The sequence below is a fragment of the Marmota flaviventris genome, chromosome 9, assembly GCF_047511675.1.
Source record: "Marmota flaviventris isolate mMarFla1 chromosome 9, mMarFla1.hap1, whole genome shotgun sequence".
Classification (NCBI taxonomy): Eukaryota; Metazoa; Chordata; class Mammalia; order Rodentia; family Sciuridae; genus Marmota; species Marmota flaviventris.
In genome coordinates this window covers 81,346,598-81,361,828 of record NC_092506.1, presented here as the reverse complement: position 1 = coordinate 81,361,828, position 15,231 = coordinate 81,346,598, and the positions used below count along the sequence as shown (strand labels likewise).

The window sequence follows — 15,231 nt, the reverse complement described above, 5'->3', positions numbered from 1 at the left end:
TAAATTCCTGGAAATAAAATATACTTTGCATAATAGCAATCTGTAGATTACTTCTGACCTGGGAGTATTAATGTTTTTATGTCTTTGTTGCTATAACATAAAATATGTAGTACATTTAAATAATTTTATGTTTGAATTAGTAGTTCTTTCTAGTCCCTACTTCATAATGTTGCTTTGGGATTTAAAATTTTACGATAAGAAAAATGCTCAGAATAACATCTGGCACAAAGTAAACATAATGAAATTTTTTGCTCATTTTGTTATTGATGCCTTATAAATTATACATGTATTTTGCTTATTATTTAAGATTGAACTTTTATAGATTTTCCTTTTCCTATTTATCAATCTATCTGTCTGTCTATCTATCTATCTATCTATCTATCTATCTATCTCTTTGCATTCAGTTTACCAAATTCTTTCACTAAATGGAAAAAGCCAGTCAATTCTCTCAAGAGAGGGAAAATCTCATTCTGGAAGGTTTCTCTAGTGTTCTTTGAAATGCCCTTGCATTGGTCACCTGGCACACTTTATTAAAACAAAGATTTCCAGGCTTGCACCCGTACTTGTGTGCTCTCTCTCTTTATATATATAGAAAGAGATATATATATATATATATATATACTTTCTATATATACTATATATATATATTCATATATATGTATGTATATATACATACGGAATTGAAGTCAGAGATGCTCTATCATTGAGTTACATCTCCTGCCCTTTTAAATTTCATTTTGAGATAGAATCTTGTTAAGTTGCCCAAGTTAGCCTTGAACTTGTGATCTTTCTGCCTCAGCCTCCTGAATAACTGAGATTACAGGTATGCACAACCACATCTGGAATCTTCTTTCCTTTAGCACCTTAAATATGTCATTCCATGCTTTCTGGCCTCCATGTTTTATGATGAAAAATTAGCCTAAGACTCCTCATCTTCTAACATGCTCCCCCAGGCAGGACATGAAAGTTTAGAGAATGACTTCTTTGAAGGGACTTAACTTCATCTTGCCTTTCAGTTACTAGAAGACAATTCAGGGAGAGTTTCCTACTATCACTGTCCTCTCATTCTCTTCCTCCCAATGAATGCTCTTACTGATGAGTGATTGAAAAAAATTCTTTGATAGAGCCTAATATTTCACTAATACATATTTTCCTTGGTGAAAAGCCAGACATTTCTTCCTTCCACCTTCATAGGCCTTGGTTTCTCAGTTTGTGAAGCAAGAGAGCACACTAGCAGTCAGCTTCTTTCCTTTATCAGTCTTGTCTTCACCCTGTGATGAGCACCAATTGCTTTACCTGCCCAGATGTTCACCTACTTTCAACTTGAGAATCCCTTCCTCAAGGTCTGCTCTTCTCTCAATGAAGCTCCTTCTTTTCTTTTAGGGTCCACACCTTGCCATGATTGTTTGGTTATAGGGATGAGGTCTAGACCCACTCTGTACCAATGAGGTCCTTCCCTGAATTTTTAGATATGGTATCAAATATGTCAGGTTAGTCTCCATTTGGTCTGCCATGGACTATTCCTTTGTGTCCTCCTAAAATTCATATGTTTAAGTCTAAATCTTCAATATTATGGAATTTACATGTGGTATCTTTGAAAATTAATTAGGTCAGGAATGTCAAAACCTCATGGGGGATTCCTGCCCTCATAATAAGAGACATGAAGGTTCATTCTCTTGCTTTGCTCCCTTTAATTTGACGTTAATGAGAAGATAACCACCTGAAAACTCATAAGAGGGCCCTTGCAAGAACCTGATCATGCTGGCACTCCTATCAGACTTTCCAGCTGCCAGACTGTGAGTATTAAATTCCTGTTGTTGAAGACACCCAGTCTACGGTACTCTGTTAACGGCATCCTGAATTGACCAAGATAGATGCCATACCTAAAACTATGTTCACATCTTTTGCCATATAGAAAATTTTAATTTGCATGAGAGAAAATGTGATGAGAAAGATTGGAACAGAGCAGAGCACTGATATGATCAGGGGAAAAGAATCCTGGCACTATTTTTTCCCCAAGTTTTTTTTTTCTGAAGACCCTGACTTTCACAATTCTTTCATGGGGCACAATACTTCAAATAATGTTTTTTCCCCACCATATTTTAAGTTGTATTTCTGCCAATTGTATTCAAAGGATTACTAATATCTAAACTTCCTTTGATTTTTTTCTCTCTCCCTGGAAGTGTGATTATCTCTTTTTATAAAATTTGGAGTATAAGCCACCACTAGGGAGAAGAATAGAAAATTGCTTTAAGTGGTAGCCTGCATAGCCCAGTATGAGGTCCACTTGAATCCCAGAGGGGCAAGACTGCTGTTATCTGAGACTTTTTATCTCTAGGACTATAGAAATCAAGAAGATAAAATCAAGATAAAGAGGAGGAAGATATGGAGATCATCTGTGCTAAAATATGTTTTCTAATTAGAGAAAGATTCATTTAATACCTATTTATTGAGAATATTATCATGTACTCTGTCCTGGACTAAATCATCAACAATGTTTCCTACTCTGTAGCATTTTTGTAGTTCAGCTGCCTTCCTTTGGCTTGGAATCATACCTAAGGAAGCCAAAGTCTGCAACGTTGATGTCATGCTTCCAAAATAAAGTAGTCTAAGGCCTTGCTCAATGTCTTGATGAATCAAAAGGTTAGGAGAACAGTTTTAAACTATTCTCTCCTCCTCCTTCTCCTTCTTCTTCTTTTCTCTCCCCTTTTCTCCCTTTCTCTTGTAGACAGCTTCTCTCAAACTCTTGCCTCCCTTTTTCTGAGGCCCTCCAAACTTATAAGCTCAATCTGTATAGGTTTTATTTATTATCTTGCTTCTTCCTCAATTTTCTATTTTTCCCACTTCCCCATAACTTTCTGCCAGTTCAGAGATAAAGATAGCTTGTTCAGGGCTGGGGCTCTGGCTCAGTGGTAGATCAGTTGCCTTGCACTGTGAAGCACTGGGTTCAATTCTCAGCACCACATAAAAATAAATAAAGATGTTGTGTCCATCTACAACTAAAAAAATATTTTAAAAAGATATCTGTTTGTCCAATTTCTCTTGTTATTCTCATTATCTGTCATTCTAATCTGAATAATACTGCCTCAGTGGCCAATGGGCAAAACCACTTGTCCTGGCAGGTGGTGGTATGAGAGAGGTGGTGAATATGCCACAACTAGTGCTGGCTGAGTCACTTGCCATATAAGAGAGGTCAAGGCTTGTATTTGAATTTAGGTCTGTACAGGTGAGCCCCAGACACAACTCAAAAAATCTTCTGCACAGGTTTATAAACACACCATACTGATCCAGGCAAAACCTATAGACCTTGGGGCCTATTTCCCTGCCCAGCTAGGACTTTGAGAAATATGAGTGATGTAGTGTTGTTTCCTTTTGGCTTGAAGAATTATTTGGTAAATAGCAAACTTTTTGTTTGCTCCTTATTGCTGAAGAGCTATTACAGAAAATGTCAAGTACTCTGTCTTTCTCCAAGACTGGCTGCCAAAATTAACAAGAGATTTTAGCCTAAATATTCAGCAGTTACAAGAACCTCCTCTTCTCAACTCTGTTTCTCATGAATCCTCCCCAACATCCCCTTTCTCTCTAGAGGAGTGTGGAGTTGGAGAAATGTGGATTCCAATTTCTACATGCATTTATTCATTTATTTTAACATTTCATGAATTTCATCTATGAACCAAATTGTTTTAGGTACTAAGAATAAAAGAAGGGAATAAGAGGAAAAATACCTTCTCCCACAGTATGTATATTCCACTAGGAGGAGCCTCAGACAATTAAATAAATAAATAAATAAATAAATAAATAAATAAATAAATAAGAAAAGGGTAGATTATGATATAGAATGAAGAAATTAAAAGGCTGATGCCATAACAAATTTTAGGGTTTGCAGTTACTTCCATTTGGGTGGTCAAGAAAGTTTTCTTGGGAGGTGATACTTGAATTTAGTGATAAGAAGGACTCAATTCTGTGATGATCTGAGAGAAGAATCAGAATCTACTATGTACAAAACCCTGTGCTAGATACATTGAGAGGCAGAGAGTTGACTGAGACAAATCTCCATGCCTCCAGAGATTAAAACAAGATATCAAAAATCAGTAAGTGATGAGACTAAAAAGAAAGGTATAAATGCAGCACCTGGATGGGGGGGGAGGTGGCTCTTGCCCTACTTATCTTCCTTGAGAATGACATGTCCCAATGTGAGAAGCAGCATAAAATCACAAAAGACCACGGAACCAGATACATAGGTTTTGAAACAGAATACTTGTTCCATTGGCTTATGATAACATAAAAACTGCAAATATATCATCTTTCCAGAAAATAAAAGCAAAGAAATGTGAAATGGCACTTGTACAGGTTTTGGTCAATGACACTGCAGTAACACCATCTGCCATCACTGCCCTGCAGTGTTTGTGGGGAGTGGTTCCTCTCCCTTGGCTTCTTGTCTCCTTGTGGATGGACATCAGTCACATGGCCACACCCTCTCATTCAAATGTCCCAGTGGAAGGGTGGTGACTTGAGATGAGGGGCTGGGTATATGTGGTCAGCCCCACTGGCTTCCTTCTTGGGGTGTCTGCTCAGCATTATGGTTTGTGCCTTCTCACTGTAAGGTTTTCATGGGCAGGTTCTACTCAGAATGCTTACAATTGTTTAGTATTTCTTGGGTTAAGAACTGTTTAGGGTTTGCTATTAGGAAGCCACATTTTCCAGTATTTATTGTGTTAGTTATTAAAAACAAAAGAAAAAATAGCATTTGAATGTCCATCTACCTCACTTCTTCTCTGATTCTCAGTGATTCCCAACTCACATGGAAAAAAAGTAATGCTATTTATTTTATTCAAAAAAGTTTTTAGTTATAATTGGATATAATACCTTTATTTACTTATTGTTATGTGGTACTGAGGATCAAACCCAGCACCTTGCACATGCTAGGCAAGCACTCTACTGTTAAGTCACAACCCCAGCCCCAGTAATGCTATTTATTTAGCCTATCTTAGACCTTTACAAAAATTTATGCTTTTGCCAACAAGATCTTATATGTCCACATTGGACTCAAGTCCTTCTAGTTTTGTATTAATTAACATGTAAATGTCTTACCATTCTTATTTTGATATCTTAGTCATGGCTGGTTATGGTTTATTTCTTGGGAGTGGCATTTATTTGAAAATTATGTCAAAAGAGTATTTCTTCCCTTTTAGTGGCAGTGTGTTAGTGTCTGAGGTAAGGAGAAATAGTTCTGACTTAGAGCAGTGTTTTTCAAGGTATAGATCTAAGCCCACTAGTCAACCAAAATATCAGCTTAATGGGTCATGATAGCATTATGATCAATAGCATAGAAAAGAAATAGTCAGAATATACCACACACAGAGGATTGTTTTATGAAAAAAATAATTAGTTATTTTTGTGTCATGAGAAAGAATTGGGTCACAACAGAAGTGTTTTGTGGCAAAGCCTACCTAGTTGTTTACCAATGCAAATGCAGATAAGCAGCATTGCATAGCTGCTTTTTTTCTTAGGATGTTTACATGCCTATGACTGCTTATCAGTAGAGGTGATGAATACTGCTTCTAGATCTGGCCAAACCCCATCACATGGTCCTCCACTCTTTCTCTTCCTGAATACCACCTAGAGGCTGGACCCTGAGCCCAGCAAAACCATGGGAACCATGTGTGGAAGATGGCATCCTAAATGACTAACCCTCCTACCCATTGCACCAAAGGGACTCTAGGATCATGAGAGGGAAAATACTTCTGATATGTTTCAGATACTCATGTTTGTGGTGGTTTACCTGTTAGATCAGATAACGTTACTCAACAAGTAGATATTTCTGACTGTTTAATAGCCACTGTTAAACCATTAATGTTCAGGACCCTGGACAGTACTACGCCCCCATCAACCACTCCCAGGAAGCAGGAACTATTAGGGCAAGGCTGCAAATTGTGTGTGGCAAAGCCACTGGTAGGTCTTTTACTATGTTGCTCTTAAGATCTCAAAGGAGCCACATTTTGTTGAGAGGAAAGGATACAGGGACCTTTGATGTGTTGATTTTGCACAGTCAAGATGAAAAATGCTAAGGCACTTCAAGTTGGAAACCAGCATGAACAACAAATAGAAGCATAGGATTAAAGAAACCAAGTACATTCGGTGACAGTGAGCCAATTCATACAGAAGGAGAATAAAGTTTCTTTACCTTAAATGGGAGATATCACATTTCATATAGATAAGAAAACTAAAGCACTGAGGGATCAAACCACTTTCCTAAGATCTCATTGCTAGTTAACTGAAAAGCCAGGGTTGAACCTAGACAGCATGAGGTTGCATTCTGGGCTGATAGTTGTATGACCTGGAAGGAAGGCTTTCCATTGTGAACAGCCTCTGCACCATGCTAGACTTTGTAAACAGTGGTTTTAGGTTTCCAGGAAATGAGGACTGCTACTGGGATTCAGATGGTTTAAAACCATTTTTGTGTTAATATACTTTTAATTAGTTCATAAGTTTTCATATATACTTAGGAGGCAACCTGGTACAGGGTAGAAGTTACAAAACACTTTCTTGAAGACAGTCTTTCCTTCAAATTAAATCTCAGGTAAAAACCCAATCCTTAGTACCTGGTTAGAGCAGAGGTAGAAGGCCTGGGGCTCCATTTTGCCAGGAAGCTGTGACACACAATCCCTCCTCACCTCACCTAATGTTATGGGGGCACACAATTTGAAATCCACCAGGGCAGAGGGTAAGGCCTGAACTTTTGGGTTAAACAGGCCTACCTGCCTGCTTTCTTTCACTTTATTTTTTCATTGACTTATTCATAATATTTATTAGACTGTATGCTATGTGCACTAGTTTGCTCTTGGCTTATCAGCTGTGTCATTTAAACATCTTTTTTTTTCTCACTGGGCTTTAGTTGGTTTCTCTGAAAGTGTACGTGGTGATAACTGCCTCCTATGCCCCCACAGTCATGAGGGAGCATGCACACAAGGCATCCAGTGAGCCCCTGGCCCTTGGCAAACATATTCAGTGGATGTTTATTCCTCCTTCACTTTATATGCTGATTTTCGCAGTACAATGTAATTCAGAGTAAGATCATTTAGAAAAAATGTATTGTACACACACACAGAAAGAAAGTAAGTTTAAAAACACCTCTGCATGTCTCCATTCCATGTCCTTCTCTTTCTTTCACACCTGCATGTAGCTTTGGAAGGCTTCCTCTTGGTTCCACTCTCATCTCCAGTTTAATACCACTTCTCATTTCCTCTTCTTGGCCACAGCAAAAAATCCCCCCTTTACCAATCTTCTTCTTATTTCCTCAGCCTGAACTTCCCCAACTCACTTTCTCCGTATCTCTTCCATGTCAACTGATCCCAGCTTCTCCCTTAGTACCAGCTGAGCAACCTTCCTTTCATTAAAAAAAGGTTATCTTCAGAGACTATAACTAATAATCGTTATAAGTCCCAGAATATCCAGCATCCTTTGTTGTCTTAGGAGTCCACCTTCATCTCTCTGGTTAAAATTAGTTTCTTCCCTGCTGGTAGAAGACTAAACACAGCCAACTTTGAGAATGGCCATCAATGACTGGGGTTAGAACTAAAAAGACTTTTAGCAGTTGTCACTAGCAACCACTATAGGAAATTTAAAATCCTATCACTCAAGTCAGCTAAAATTAAAACTGCAAACATTTCAAATTTTCCTTAAGGCTAACACTTCAACCATTATACAGATAGTGTAATGGCTAAGAATGGAGGCTTTGGAGCTAGGCCTCCTGTCCAAATCCCAACCCTCTCTCATATTAGCTGTGTGACACTTGGCAAGTTGCTTAACTTCTGTATGCCTAGACTTTCTTGTCTGAAAAATGAGTACATTAATAGTGCCTATCTCATTATAATCATATACTATATAAGTAAAGTAATTTAAGATTGTTAGAATATTGCTTAACATATGAAAAGCCCTCAGTGAGTGTTATCTATTATCATTATTTTTTTAAATGGTACTCTGAATAGTGTTTCCAGAGCTCTGAAAAGTACATGAGCAAAGCTCAGGCAAATTATAAAAAAAAAAAAATCAAACATTTGCCAGGGTTTGTGTGGGAAGGAGAAAAAGGAAAAGGAACGTCTAGAAGATAGAATCTTCATAAATTCCTTTAACTCTTACAATGATATAGGGATTATATTCACATTCTTGAGTTTTTTCTTACCTTCTCCCTGGGGCTGTGGTAGGTTTTCAATAATGATTGCAGAATGAATGAAAGAGAGAGTGGATAGAGGATTGAGTACATGAATAATTGGATAAGTGAGCTAATGAACAAATATGTGGACCACTGGTACTAGAATGAACTAAACAGCCATGTCCCCTTCCGTGGTTTTTGATGCTCCATTTTGTCATGCTCAGTATCTTCACCCAGATACTCAGGTCTGCTATGTTCCAGTCTCTTCCAAATTAAGAAAACTGAAGATCACTATATTCCACCTTCTATCTTCTTTTCACACATACCCAAAAGTAGGGTTCTTGGCCTCTGACTGTGCTTTCTGGGCTACTTTATGACTTTGCCTCTGTTTGGTTTTACTCTGAGGTCTGCAGGTCTTCCTCATTACTGGCCACAGATTTCCAGGAAGGCAAAATAGGAGCCTACCTGTCCAACATAGAGGAAAATAGGTTCTGGTGCTGTTCTGGGAAGAACAGATGGTGCTTCATGATTCCTCTTTCCAGAAAAACTGGAGGACACTCACAGACTAGAACATTCAAAGGTAGCAGAACTGAATTTTTTTGCAAAAACCTTGGATTCAGTTTTCAAGGTAGAATTTCTGTGTGAGGTTATGGAGTGTTGGCATACCTTCTGGGTATTTCTGTGGTGCACTGACTCTGTGAGGTAATTCCTGTTTTTGTGACATGTCATTTTCATGAAGCACCATGTTCTGATGGTACAAGATCATGTGTGGCATATAACTTAAGAAATACATCAGGAGTGACATGGCCCAGTGGCTTCCCTACACTTTCTCTATGATACTGCAAGTTGAGGTCAGCTATACGTGCAATTTGGTTAGACCAAGGTAGATCCCACAGGGTCAGGGAGGAAGGAGGCTTGTCACTTGTACCTGTACTTGCACAAGTCACAAAGTTGGTACTTAATTAATTCACAGAACACAGTGAATTTGGATTGTAACAATTCTAACAACTTATTGCTATACTCATGTTCCTTTTCCTATTTCTTTCAGCTACCAAAGAGGAAGTGACAATCAGGGATAAAGAAAGAGGAGGGGCTGGGGTTGTGGCTCAGTGGTAGAGCACTTGCCTAGCATATGTAAGGCACTGGGTTTGATCTTCAGCCCTAAATATAAATCAATAAATAATAAAGGTCCATCAACAACTAAAAATATTTTTTAAAAAGAGGATTTGTTAATAACTATATACCAAAGTGCTGTGTCAAATGTCAAGTGTTCACTGTTGTGTTAGTTCAATGACAATTATTGTTGTTTATAAAATTGGCAGAATGTACGAATCTAGTATATAGAGCTACCCTCATGACAGACAAGCCCAGTTAAAATTAGCTTGACACACTGACTCCAACAAAATAAAATGTAATATGGATCAATGTAAAATCCTACCCTTAGGCCCAAATATTGAAAAAAAAAGTGAGGTTATAGATTGTAGCTATTCAGAGAGCTGTCATTGGGTCAGACAAACCAGATTTGAAGTCCGTTTCTACCACTTACTTTGTTGGTCTAATTGTTAGACCTCTGTGAGACTCAGATTTCTCATATGCAACATTGGTTGAGTATACTAGCCTTAAAGGATTATTTAAGTATTTTGTACAAATTAATGTTTATTAAGTATCTAGAACTTTAGTCAATTCTCAGTGAATTATTTCTCATCCTTTCCCCACCCCACTGGCTTCTCTATCCCTCCAGAGGGTCTCATGAGCTCCAAGAGAGGTACATTTTTTGTTTTTAATCACAACGTGAATCACAACAAGGAGTCTGTGTCACTTCCACTTCAAGATGTGTTTTCACTTCCTTTAATTATTTATATGACTTAGGACTTTGACTCTTGGCCATTGTTTAGCCTATTCCTGATTCCCATGCTGTTTCTTGACTTCTTTCTCCATGATATTCTCCCTGATATGTCCTTAGTTTTTGCAGGGTGTCTTCCTGTGGAGAAGGCTGATATGAAGTGTTCAGGCCTTGGGACTAATACTAACAGCAAGCAGTGCAGTGACTCTCTGCAATGCTGTTGTCAAGGTTGTTTTAATGCTATCTCCAAAAACTTCCACTCCTGTGGTAAAAGGGAGGGTAAAATGGTGTGTGTGTGTGTGTGTGTGTGTGTGTGTGTGTGTGTGTATGGGGGCAGGGTGAGTTGGCAGAGAGAAGAGAAAGGAAAGAAAATGTAATTGCACTCAAGTATGGTACAATTTTGTAATTTCTCTAAATGCAATTACAAAAAAAAAAAAAAAACAGGCAACTGGGATGCAGATGTGGCTCAGCAGTAGGGCGCTTGCATAGTGAGCAAGGCCTTGGATTTGATCCCCAGCATTGTCAAGAAAAAAACAAGAAGCAAAAATATAGGCAACTGAAATCTGCAGATAATTATGGCTTAAGTAATATCTTATGCTATAAAATTTTTACTCAGACTGCATTAAAAAGTCCATTATAGGTACCTTATCCCAAATAATGTATGTAGTTAGGGACTGCCTGGCCCAGTAGAAAAGATTCAGGAATTGGAGGCTTGGGTTTTAGCTGTTGTTTTGCTGTTGACTCTCTGTGTGACCATCAGTAATTACTCCCTGGTCCTCAGATGTCTCATCTGCAAATTGGTGATAATATTATCTACCTGGCAGCATGTGAGGAATAAATGAGACAATATATACAGATTGTCTGACACTATGAGCAGGTCTTTTTTGGTCCTAACACCTTTATTAATAAGTTGAGGATAAGGATACCTGCCTTGAAGATGTTGATGTTGCTAAAAATGAAGACATGCTTTGGACAACTATCCATGTACAGTGCTTGCGTCCAGGAGTTCATGCTTAGTAAACATCTAATCTAGCAGACAGCATGACACGGCAGAATCTGAGGAGCCTTGGGGCTTTTGATTATGTGGAAAAAGAGGCCTGGGTCTTTATGGGTGTGTAGGAGCTTGGGCCTGAGGTTCTAGCAGGAATCAACATTAATAACAGAAATTAAATTCCTGAGACCTAGAGATCCCACAGGGTCAGGAGGAAGGAGGCTTGTCACTTGTACCTAAACTTGCACAAGTCACAAAGTTGGTACTTAATTAATATTTGTACTCAGCCAAGGAAGCAAGAAAGGAAGTCTGTCAGTCTTGACCTCATAAAGGTGGGGTATATTCTCTGAGAAATAGCAGAGCTGAGTTCTTTCCTTTTATTTTTGTTTTGTTTTTTATTGGTACATTATAGATATACATAATAATGGGGTTAGTTTTGACATAATCATAAATCATATAATAATTTGTTCATTCTCAGTCTCCAGTCCTTCCCCTTTACCCTCCTCCTTTCCCCTGACCCCCCCCCCCTCCTTTAATGGTCTCTCTTCTATTTATTTATTATTTTTTTTCCATGCTTGTAGATATTATTTTCATTATTGGGAGAAGGGTAATCAAAATATAAGCATTCTTCTTCTCCTTTGTTAAAATTCAAATAATACCACTCTGTTAAATGCAAAAGGCTCTCTCAGTAATGGACATTTTCTGATGTAGTATTGTAAGAGGTTGCTTTTAATCTTGAAGAAACCAAGTCTCTTCCCTAATCAGGTTTTTTTTTTTTTTTTTTTCATTTCTATGATTGGTTTGCTGAACAAACCCTTTGAGTCCATTTTGTATTGGCTAACACTCAGTCATAGTTCCCTGCATGCAATTCATCCCATTCCAGTGTGCGCAGGCACATCAAACCCAGGGCTGCTCTGCATTCCTCACAGCTCACAGAAGCCCCAGGCAAATGAATCTAAAGCATATGACCCACTGCTTGAGAGTTGCAGCTTGAGTTGCTGATGAATTTCAATAATAAACTTAATAAAACCTTCAGTTTTCCTCCAAAGGATTAGCTAAAGAGGCCAGGAAGTGATTCGCTGGAAAGTGATGTTCTAGGTGACCATAACCAAGGCCTAGTTTTGAAAAAGCACTATGGCTATCTATTTGCTTTTGAAATTGGATTTTGACAAACTTCAGGTAAAAAAAAATCACTCCAAAAGTATCTGTATTTTATTTACATACAACCAATATATCATATTTGCAAACAGGATTGAATTTTATTCAATTTCGTCATATAAGGTCTATATTTTAACTGGTGGGTAATTTAGATGCTTTTCATAGAAATACTATTCCCAGGCAGTTTGAATGGCACATGTTTGTCTCCTCACAGAAAATGAATATAATTTAAACCTTAATGAACAACATGAAGATTAAGATCCAGTATTAACAGTTTCATGCAGATATAGGAATAATACAATATGAAAAAAAATCCAGTAATAACATCTGTCTGGGAAGCATATCAGTTAGTTATTCAACTGCCTATCTGTATATAATACAGCTGCTGGAGAACAGAAAGCAAATATGATCCGAAGGCCTAGGAAAGGAACCCTGACTTCTAAAACATTAACCATTGCTTATTGCTTCTATTGATGTGCAATTCCTATATGGGGTTCATTTCTTTCCTTTCAAAACCACTGATTTTTGTAGTAATATTTAACTTTCTTCTTTAACCCTCAGAGAACTGGCATATTTGGGAAACTAAGCAAACAGAAACAAAAATACCTAAAGCATGTATCTTGGCCCAAAGTCTCCAGAAGATTAAAGTGCAAGAATAGTCCATGATTTGTTACATAAGTAACTGTATTCCATATTTTCTTAAAAGAAACATTTTTCTATACATATCCCTTTAATTTCTTTCCTCTAATTGCTCTGGCCAATGTTTCAAGAACTATATTGAATAGAAGTGTGAAAGAGGGCATCCCTGTCTTGTTCCAGGTTTTAGAGAGAATGCCTTCAATTTTGCCCTTCAGTGGATGAATGGATAAAAAAATGTGGCATATATACACAATGGAATTTTACTCAGCAATAAAAGAGAATAAAATTATGGCATTTGCAGGTAAATGGATGGCATTGGAGAAAATAATGCTAAGTGAAGTTAGCCAATCCCCCCAAAAGGAAATGCCAAATGTTTTCTCTGATATAAGGAGGTTGACTCATAGTTGGGTAGGGAGGGGGATCATGGGAGGATTAGATGAATTCTAGATAGGGAAGAGGGGTGGGAGGGAAAGGGAGGGGGCAGGGGATTAGTAAGGATGGTGGAATGTGATGGACATCATTATACAAAGTACAAGTATGAAGACATGAATTGGGTGTCAATTTACTTTATATACAAACAGAGATATGAAAAATTATGGTATATGTGTGTAATAAGAATTGTAATACAAAAAACCCAAACAAAATACATGTATGAAGACATGAATTGGCGTAAACATACTTTTTATACAAAGATATGAAAAATTGTGCTCTATATGTGTAATAAGAATTGTAATGCATTCCACTGTCGTGCATTTAAAAAAATAAAATCAATTAAAAAAAGAAAAATAGACTTAAACCATGTGCCAAGTTTTAAATTACATCAATAAAATGCTAAAATAACTAACCCCCCAAAAAGCATTTTCTTTGGTTTCTTGTAGTTTTCCAGTCGGTCTATTTTTGTCTCTTCCACTTTCTCTGTAATGAGCTCCTTGGTCTCTTTCATCCTGTCCTGCAGATACTCCTTGACAGGTGGCCATGTCAACATGTAGCTATGAGTAAGCAAATACTTCATAGTAAAGGGCATTCCTCCCAAGGTCATGGTATAGTGGGCAGGTGTTGCAATCTTAAACATGGCATACACTATTAAGGCATTTCCACCCTGGGAATTTTTCAGGATGTTTGCTATACTGTCAAGTAGCTTAAGAAACTCTAGAAAAGGAATGGAAATAATTTCTTTTATGGCTGCATAATAAAATGTTTCAAGCTAAATACCAGAAATTCTTAGATGTACAGGAATCAAAACTTTCCCATGTTGTTTAAATGTTGTTTTTTTTAATTGCTGATAAAGACCAATAGATTTGTCTTGTAAAGGATCAAGATCTTCCTTTTTTCCCCAAAGAAATTCCTCTGGCTGAGGCACAGGATGATAAAACTCTTTCAGATAAAACATACTGCTCACATTGTTGATGGCAAAGGACCCTCAATGGGGTAGCTGAGCACCCAGTGACTTCCTTTCCTTTGCAAGGTACTGGGCAGTAAGTAAATGTAGCCACTGCTTTTGAGGGCCTTGAACCCTCAATTAGTGATTCAGCATTATTCAAAAGTAATAGTGCTTTTATGTTCTGATGGTGTGCAAAGAAACCAGGTTTCTGTGGATCCAAGCACGCCCTATGTGCCAGCCGAGTCACAGCCTGTGGTATGTTCCATTGCATTTTGAACAATGGTGATGGATTTCAGTTTCTAGAGACTAGACTTCCATCAAGGATTTCTGGGCATGAAAATCACTCACATCAGGAATTGACTGAAGGACTATGATTTTTCTCTCAGCTACATGACCTTGGCAGTTACTTATTTCCTTATCACCTAGGACACAGGGACTGTGAATCCCAAGGCACAATCTGTACAACAGTACCTTGAATACCATGACAGTGTAACTCAGCAGAGCCACCTGGAAAGGCATAGGCCAGAGTGCCAAATCTGCAGAGCTCAAGTGAACAATTGGCCCAAGCCCTGAGCCATGCCCATAACAAATGTGCTCCAGCCGCCTGTGCCTCTTTGGTGCTGCCTCTCTGCATTATTTTTAATTGGTTCTTTATAGTTACACATATAAGTGGCATTCATCATAATGTACTCAAACATTATGTTATTTGTTTGTGAGGTTTGTTTATGAGATGTTCCCCCCAATTTTTCTGAGATGAAATGACTGGATTCTGAGAGCTGTAACCTAAATCGTCCATTTGAGTTCAAATGGACTGGCAGGTGGGGTGTGGTTGGAGGAGGTCTGTCACTGGGGGCATGCCCTAGAAGGGTACATCTGCCCTGGGCCCTCTTCCTCACCCTCTGCTTCCTGGCTGCCAGGAAGGAAGCAGCTTCTCTCTGCTACACCCTTCCCCCACTATGTGCCGACTCACTTTGCACACAGAACAGTGGTGTTGGCTGTCTAGGGACCGAGACCTCTGAAAGTGTAAGCCCCAAGTAAACTTTCCCTTCTCTAAGTTGTTCTTGTTT

General features: G+C 38.2%; 1 pseudogene; it reads right to left on the bottom strand.

Annotated features, from left to right (window-relative positions):
• Positions 1 to 10,017: 10,017 nt before the first annotated feature.
• On the bottom strand, positions 10,018 to 14,173 carry LOC114105057 (protein FAM210A pseudogene; annotated as a pseudogene).
• Between the last annotated feature and the right edge of the window lie 1,058 nt (positions 14,174 to 15,231).